The sequence below is a fragment of the Gouania willdenowi genome, chromosome 4 (assembly GCF_900634775.1).
Source record: "Gouania willdenowi chromosome 4, fGouWil2.1, whole genome shotgun sequence".
NCBI classification, from domain to species: Eukaryota; Metazoa; Chordata; class Actinopteri; order Blenniiformes; family Gobiesocidae; genus Gouania; species Gouania willdenowi.
The window spans coordinates 40,639,283-40,647,335 of NC_041047.1; the positions used below are offsets into that span (position 1 = coordinate 40,639,283).

The 8,053-nt window shown below is 42.1% G+C and overlaps 1 long non-coding RNA gene across 1 annotated transcript; it reads left to right on the forward strand.

Annotated features, from left to right (window-relative positions):
- Positions 1–4,655: 4,655 nt before the first annotated feature.
- LOC114462069 (uncharacterized) lies at positions 4,656–6,041 on the forward strand. The gene is made up of 3 exons (XR_003673911.1): positions 4,656–4,722; positions 4,802–4,868; positions 4,938–6,041. It is a non-coding gene; the product is annotated as an uncharacterized LOC114462069 (long non-coding RNA).
- The last annotated feature ends 2,012 nt before the right edge of the window (positions 6,042–8,053 follow it).

Genomic DNA, 8,053 nt, shown 5'->3' on the forward strand with positions numbered 1-8,053 from the left:
ACTGCAGCGCTTCTTTCTCTCTATGTCAGGGGTGGACAATTGTTTTTTACATGGGGCCACGTGAGAATAAGAAAATATTATGGAGGGCCGGACCAAAACTGAACTGAAATCTGCATAACATTAATTGTGTTTCTTTATATAAAGCAGTAAATAACATTGTTTTGATAAGCTGGAAAGACTGGTAAGAATATATGTTACAATTGAGCAATAAAAGAGAGAAAAAAATGACATTTATTCACTAAAACTTCCCAAAACAATGGTTAACAAAATGTGAACATTTGTACAGTTTTTGAGTCACTATATTAGTGACCATTTTCAGCCACATTCAGTATGACATTGTATGACATATTGGAACAATTAGGTGCCTACATTTGTTGGTTAACACTAGCATGACCAGAGTGGTGTCATTTGACACCTATACCTTTAAAGTCCAAGCTGGTGTCAGATGGCGGGTGTGAACAACTCAGCTTGTGACCATTGTTATGTTACTGAGGCCACTACTCCCCCCTCAGCTAGGGTGGGGGGGTGGCTAGGTAGGTTCCAGGACACAAAGACCTTTTGTAATCTCCTTTGTGTTTCCCATACAGCAGCTACATAGAGGTTGCAACTTATATTTCAACTTTTGCAACAGAAAGTAGTAAGTAGTAATAGTGAGACGGCAACAGTTTGTTTGCATTCTTGGTGAAATTTATTTAATAGAGATTTTGTGAACATTTCTGGAACTGCCACACCTCCTTTATGCATTTGCCACATGCAAACTTGTCACAATACATACAACGCTTGGTGGCACGGTTTTTCCTGCAGCAACACTTCACCTGGCACAATGCCCTTTTCCCCACATCAGGTGTGGGTGGTTATTGCTGAAGGTTTTGCTCATTCACCTCCTTGGCTGCCATATGAGACTGGGCAAGCTCATTTGCAAGCTCCAGCAAGAAGTCCACCCTTCTCTCCTTGACCCCAGTGCATGCCTGATAAAGCACATGTGCGTTCAGCGCTGCAATGTCAATCATGTTGTAAAACACAGCGACTGGCCAACGCCGTGTTCCTGAACGCACAGTGTACTTTCGAACCATCTGGTCCATGACATCCACACCGCATTTCATGCTGTTGTAGTCGGTGACTGTGTTCGGCTTTTTTTTCCGAGTAGCCTCAGTCTCCACCATGCTGTGCACGCTACTGAGGAGGCAGACAGTCTTCTTTCGTTTGGGCACATAAACAGTCAGTGTGGCACCAGAGGTTGAAAACACTTGTGTGCTGAATTCCTCACGGGCCAAATTCTTTTTAGCTGAATCTGGAAGCTCCCGGCGAATCTTATTGACTGTGCCAAGGAGGGTGGTCTTCCGGCTGTGCAGTCGACGTGCTAGTGACAATGAAGTGAAAAAATTGTCGATTGTAACAATTCTTCCTTTGTCCATAAACGGTTCCATAAGCTTCATCACCACATTTTCAGACAATCTCTCCCCAGGTGGACGACTGGGGTCTTTGCCAAGATATGGGATGATTTTGCACACATACTTGGATTTAAGGTCACATGCCACACAGAACTTGATACCAAACTTGTCCGGCTTCGTTGCAATGTATTGCAAGAAACAGCAGCGAGTCTTAGTTGGAAAAAGTTGCTCATCTATGATGATGTGCCTGCCTGGGTTGTACGAAGTGATGCGGTTGGCAACAAAAGACCCCCAAACGTCAGAGATTGCAGCAAACCGGTCAGTCGCAACTCGTTCACCACGTGTGTCCTTGTCGTCGAAGCGTAGATGCTGAATGATGTCCTTGAAACGGTTTCGAGCCATAATCCTGTTGATCAGGGGCGGTCCCAGTTTTGCTGACCATGCGTCATGCAACGATGGAAGGCGGACAATCCCCCACAGAAGCAGGATGGCAATAAACGCCATTAGTTCAGGTATGGCCATGAACCAGTTCTCATGTTGTGTCTGGAGTGCATGCTGGACAGTCCACTCCTGAATGGTCCGAAGCATTTCCAGAGTTATGAAGCAGAAGAAACTCTGTAAGCGACTCGTCACCTTTCTTCTGGCCAAAGCAGTTGGCTCTCCATCTGTGACGTGACCTTCAATTGGGCTGTGATGGAGAGGCCTTCCGACCTGTTCTTCACGCCACACTGTGCCGTCTTTTGCCGTCTCTGTCAGCCGCTCGTGTGTCTCCAGGCGACCTCTCTTTTCTGAAGGTGGCGAATCCTCCTCATGTATAGGGTGATCATATTTTTGAGATGTGATTAATGAAACATTAAAAACACAACTGCCATAATCAGCAAACAAAAAAAAGGATGTTTAGAAAATCTTACCGGAAGAAATTTCAGAGTCAGAACTCAGCTGAAGGGATATTTCTTCTCCATCGGAGTCACAGGGGTTGGCGTCATTTAGGATCATCTCCAAAGCCTGCTGAGAGCTGTAAACTTTTGACATCCTTGCTTCTCAGTCGCCAGAGTCAGTGAAATATCTGCCCTGAGTTGGCTATTTATTCACCTTGAGGTGATAAGCCTTTTCAAACTTTCACTATGGTTCAGTACTTCCGCATTGGGTCAAAGGTCAAGAGGGATAATGTCAGCATAACTGATGGTGTAAACAGAGATTTAGATTGTTTTTCCCTGTTGAAGCATTGATTCGTTGTGCATCTTGTGCACTTTCTTCAAATTTGTAAAATAATAGCTTAATAAAATAATTCATGGACCTGGTTAGTGAATGGTGGACCTCGTGAATTTACCTTTTTAAAGTGAGAACTCAAACAGTCCTTTTCACACTCGGAAATCTTTCTTTACCATAAATAGCAACAATACATTTGATTTATAAGCACAAAAACAATAAAGGTAAATAGTGAAAATACAGGAGTAGGAAACAGGAGCTTGGTTGCTTTATTACTGTTTTTCTTTTTCTAATTTTATTTATTGTGGTTTATTAATTGATCACAACACACATGGCTCATATTAATTTGGCCATTGTTATCCAATAATTCCATATAATGTTATTTGGATTAACAAACATCTACCTGGGAGAAACTGGTTTCTCAACACTGGCCATCATTTACACCAACCCCCAAAGTTTGTCACTGCCCAGCTGCACATTCCGATCGAATGGCTTTATTTACATAAGAGAGGTGGCCCCACTGAGTTGCAAATGAGTGTCATTTGGCGGCCTCTGGGCAGGGCAGCAGGAGTAAGAAAACCTTGGGCATGCTAGTGTTAATCACATTCACACTCATTGTGTGTTTTTTTCCAGTTCTTTTTTCTTATTAAGTGAGAGAAATCTAGTCTCTGTTGGTCTTTAACAAGTGCATCAAAGTCAGCTTGAATGTCTGAGGTGGAGATGCAAAGCACAGCTGACAGATGATCATCAGTGAGAGAGGATCTGTACCTGGACTTGTTAAACTTCATCACTGAGAATGTTTGCTCACTTATGTAGCTAGAGCCAAAGAGCACAAAAATCTTCTGAGCATGTCTCCTCATGTTTGGAAACCTCTCTTGCTTAAGAGCAGAGTAGAAATCCAGCAGTGGTTGTGACTTGAAGTGCTCTGCATCAGACTGCAGGTCAATGAGTTCCAGCTGGACATCACTTGGTGCATCATCCACATTGCAGGTAAATGCAAAATTTGTCAGCCATTTCTCATCTGAGATGTCTTTGCCTTTCTTCTCACAAAACGCTCGGATCTCTGCTTTCAGATCCCAGACTCTTTTTAGCACTTTGCCCAGGCTGAGCCATCGGATAGTTGTGTGATAGCTGATGTCACCATGTTCAGTTTCGTGCTCCTCTTGTTGCTTTTGGAACGTCGCTACCAAATTTTCCGATATCCGCACCATTTCACCATCATTTAAGTTTTTATATTTCTCTGAATGTTTCGTCTTGTAATGTCGACTCAAATTGTAATCCTTGAACACAGCAATCTGGTCCCTGCAAACCAAACACACCGCTTTACGTCTGACTTTGGTAAATAAATACTTGGCAGTCCATATCTTGTTGAAAACCCTGCATTCAGCATCTACCTTTCTCTTTTTAGTCGACATTTTGGGGGTGAAATGTGTCATACTAAGTTAGGTGCATGCGTGTGCAGACTCGGTGCAAAACAACCGGAGGACTGCTGAGGCAATGGTGCACGAGGAGTGGATGGAGCGGTATCTCAGTCTGGATCCAGTAAAAAGTGACCATGAAAAGCTGTAAATGGACTGATATGCAGTGGGCTTCTAGTACTTCATATTGAAATTGTGTTTGTGAACATGTGGGCCACTGTGCCAGTTTTACTAAACTTTATAGCTACTTATACAGGCTCTGAGTTGAAATAAATAAAGTGTGTCAAAATAAAGCGGTCACTCTCCGTGGTGCTGAAGCGCTGATTTGTTCCACTACTGCTTACGTACCATTGCGCAACGTAAAAAAACAAAAGCTACAAAATAAAAGCAATGCACACTCATGAGGTAAAATAAAAAAAATTGTTTATTTTGTCATTTCTTATGAAACTTACGCGGGCCGGTCAGTCAGCCGCATGTGGCCCACTGGCCGTAAAATGCCCAGGTCTGTTCTATGTGCACACACCTGTAGCAGTATTGCTGCTAGCAAGTTAGTCTGGCCTATTAACAGGGTGGGAGAATAAAAGGGATTGAGTTTCTTCCTCCAACCACTCGTTCCTCCCTGGCTTTTGCTCCTCCCCATACCTGACTCGGGCACTCCTGTTGCACGCTACCGGAACTGCGTGCTCTCATTGATTCTCAGATCGGTAGGTGTGCGACTCGCTCATTTTCAAATGTTTGATTGCCTGATCTTAATGATGGACTCGTGGTTATTACGCATTATAGGGTCATTTAATACCGACAGACGGTGGCGATCATCAGCCCCCCCAAACCTGACCTCGCCCTGCAGCGGGTAGGCATTGATTGTGGCTAATGTGTAGGCTACCATTAGCTGTGGTGATAACGTGCCTGTGTTAAACAGAACCGGAACACACCAGCCGCGCAGGACGGAGGCTCTGCTACCGGGGGAGGGCTGCCGGCGATCGGGACACGGGACCTGTTGGAGAAAGCTAAGTAGAACAAGGAACACTGCTGCTTCGCCTACTGCGTGTCCACGGGAACGCTTACACCCCGAGGCATCGGTAGCTTCGGCTGCCTTAATCGAAGCCGGTGCCCGGCTCGCACTCGGCTGCCCCGGCTGCGGCTGTTAGTGACGGGTATCGCCCGGTCCAGCTTCTGTGTGCATGACGTTGCGTGTCTGTGTCAGTGTGTAGTGTGTAGTGTGTGCATGCTTGCGTGTGTGTGTGGCGTTTGCGTGTCAGTGTGTGTTGTGTGTGTGTGTGTTTTGCCTAAGGGAAGATTCATCACTTGTGTGTTCTTATTGTTCGGTTTTGCATATTGTTTTTGTCAGATATATTTGGTTAAAAAAATAGTTGAATGTTTTGTTTTCATGACAGAATACCCCCAACTGTAGACCTGATTTGTAAACCTATTTGTGTTTTCTTTTTGTTTATGGAATGTCCGCTCATATTGGTGTTTAAATTTGGTTATATTGTATCCTCACTGTGCTTCTCCTCTCGGCAGCCGCAGCAGTCATCGTGGTGGTGGGTCCGAGGTGGTGGTTTTTTTCGTGTGCGGTGCAGTCCTGGTGTAGGCGTTTGGGCGTTTCCTCCCCCCCCCACATAGTCGTGAGTGTGTCACTTTAATTTGATTTGATTTATTTGGACCCTCCTCCCACGTTGATGGTAGGCCGGTTGCTGCTGTATATAGTGAGCTTACTCTTTTATATGGACAGTTGTTTTTTTATTGTTAAAGAATAAACCATTGTCAGTTTTTCCACCAAGAAACACGTCTCTGTTCTCCATTATACACGATCACCTGTGTGTCTTCTGTTTACCCCTTGACGGAAGTCTGTTTAAACCTAATTTTGAGGGGTTGGCGTTGTCATCTTTTTTTCTACCTAACGGGCACTTCGCCTCATAACGCCACACACCATTCTAGCAGCAGCAGCAACAACACAGTGTCACTTACAGTACCCAAACGGAGGCTGCTGCGTGCACATTAACACACACAGGCTCTCAGTGACGTGCCGTGAGCACTAGGGTAGGGTAAGCAGGGCGTTCCAAATCGTGACCACCAATGTCAACACCAATGACAATTTCATATGTTTCTGCTGACAAGTGTTAAGTCAATTCAATTCAATTCAACTTTATTTATAAAGCATAATTTACAACAAAGTCATCTCAATGCGCTCATCAAAACATAAAATTCAGATCCACATGAACAAGCTTTTAGCCATCTACCAAAATCAACGTCGTAAAACACCATTAAAGAAACATAAACAATTATTTAATATAGCCTCCATACTCTCCCAACATTTATGAAACTGTGCGTAGGTAAGATCACTTCAGGTGGCGTACGCTGAAACACATGAAATGCATAAGCAAAAAAAAACAAAACAAACACTTGGTGTTGTTTTTTATTTATTGTTTGTAACTTTTACAAAAATATTTGCAAGATTACAAACTCAATAAGGATAATGAACTCAACTTCCAACTTCTTCAAAAGCACAGAACAAAAAAAGGGTACATTTAAGGAAAAAAATATTATTATATTATATATATTATAAAAAAAATATTGCACAATAACAAATATGGTGTATCAGGGCTCCCATATATATATCCCAATATTGTCTTTCCTCCCACCTTGTTTGCACATGCTGTTGAAGGTAAAAACTACATGTAGTGCAATTTTTTGATGACAGCTATGCATGTTAAATTATTGAAATTAAATAAATACCTCAGATTTCTCTCTACTTTTTTGACATTTTTTTTAATTTTGACAAAAGAGTTTCACATCCAATTATAAAATAACACACAAGTAAATGAAAATCATTTTAAACATATTAGTAACACGGTCAAATTACAAATGATTAATATCATTAGAGGAAGGCATTGCAACAACAACAAAAAAAAAAATAGAATAGAATAGAAGTGTGAGGTCATGTCTGACAGATACCACAGCACACTTCTTGACCATTTGGTCAGGAAGAGTTTCCCACTTTTTCCCCTCACATACAGAGACAAAGAGCTAAGAACAGGAATTTACGACTGTTTGTCCTTCTCCCTGCTGTGAGCACATGGCAGAATCTTTGCTTTGTGCTATACTGTTCTCCAAGAATTAACAATGAAACATTCCAAAAACGGACACAAATTTCTGATAAAAGTTTGAAATGTATTTTTCTACACTGTCAATAACTGTTTTATTCACAGGAAGTCAAGGACAACCTTAGAATAAGATCATATAATTGTTTTACAGTAAAAGTGTTCCTAAGGAATATCTCTCATTAACGTTGCATAAAGTATATCATGTTTGGTGCCACAATAAACAGGAAAATATGATCTCTGCTTTTGTCTAGTTTGGAAAGTTATAATCTAACTGGTTTCTGAGTTATATTCATATTTCTTGTTCCAAAGGATTTCTCATGCATTCATTCCTTATCACACTTACATGATTGCCACAACCCACAGAACATCCCAAGCAATCTAATTGGCTCCCGAAAACACGTCGAACAATAGAATCGCTTGGACCATGATAAAACCGAAGCGCAAAATTCAAATCATTGGATTTTGGTGCTGGCCGCTAAGATACCCACTGCAGTGTTATGTACGTCTTCTTTAATCTTTTATTTTCTTTGTAACAAAGTGTTTTCTTTCATTAGACCTTTTAAACAAGCTTGCGCTTCCCAGAGATAAAACCTCCTGTTTCAACTGAAGATGCTGAACCAAGAACCAAGAACCAAGAACCACCCACAGCAGTCTGTCCTGGCCCACAACTTTCTGACTAGCCCTGCCACTTCTGTCCCATGTGTGAGGCTGTTCTCACTTTCAGGTCACATAGTGACAAAAAATATCTTCCTTGAGCTCTGATAATGTGAACTGGTTAGTTTGTCTGAGCTGAAGGAGAAGAAATAGGCCTGAAGGTGTTGTGAGGCTGATGGGTGTTATTTTTTGCACTACAATGTTTATCTAGTACTGTTATTTAGTACTTGGAGTTCCAAAAACATTTAGGCCAAATGACTGTTTATATTTCAAATTT